This window comes from Nematolebias whitei, chromosome 23, assembly GCF_014905685.2.
Source record: "Nematolebias whitei isolate Nwh7 chromosome 23, NemWhi1, whole genome shotgun sequence".
In the NCBI taxonomy this organism is placed as follows: domain Eukaryota; kingdom Metazoa; phylum Chordata; class Actinopteri; order Cyprinodontiformes; family Rivulidae; genus Nematolebias; species Nematolebias whitei.
This window is the reverse complement of record NC_056520.1, coordinates 13,050,371-13,050,589: the sequence shown is the minus strand read 5'-3', so window position 1 is coordinate 13,050,589 and position 219 is coordinate 13,050,371. Positions and strand designations below refer to the sequence as shown.

The window sequence follows — 219 nt, the reverse complement described above, 5'->3', positions numbered from 1 at the left end:
ATACATATATATGCATACATACATATATATACATATATATGCATACACATATATATATACATATATATGCATACACATATATATATACATATATATACATATACACATACACACACATATATATACATACACACACATACACACATATATATATACATACACACATACACACATATATATATACATACACACATATATATACATATATATATATACATA

The 219-nt window shown here is 20.1% G+C and overlaps 1 protein-coding gene across 1 annotated transcript in view; it reads right to left on the bottom strand.

Moving 5' to 3' along the window:
• Positions 1-219, bottom strand: part of LOC119429056 (growth hormone receptor) — a 55,779-nt gene that overhangs the window by 54,748 nt on the left and 812 nt on the right. The window lies entirely within an intron of this gene.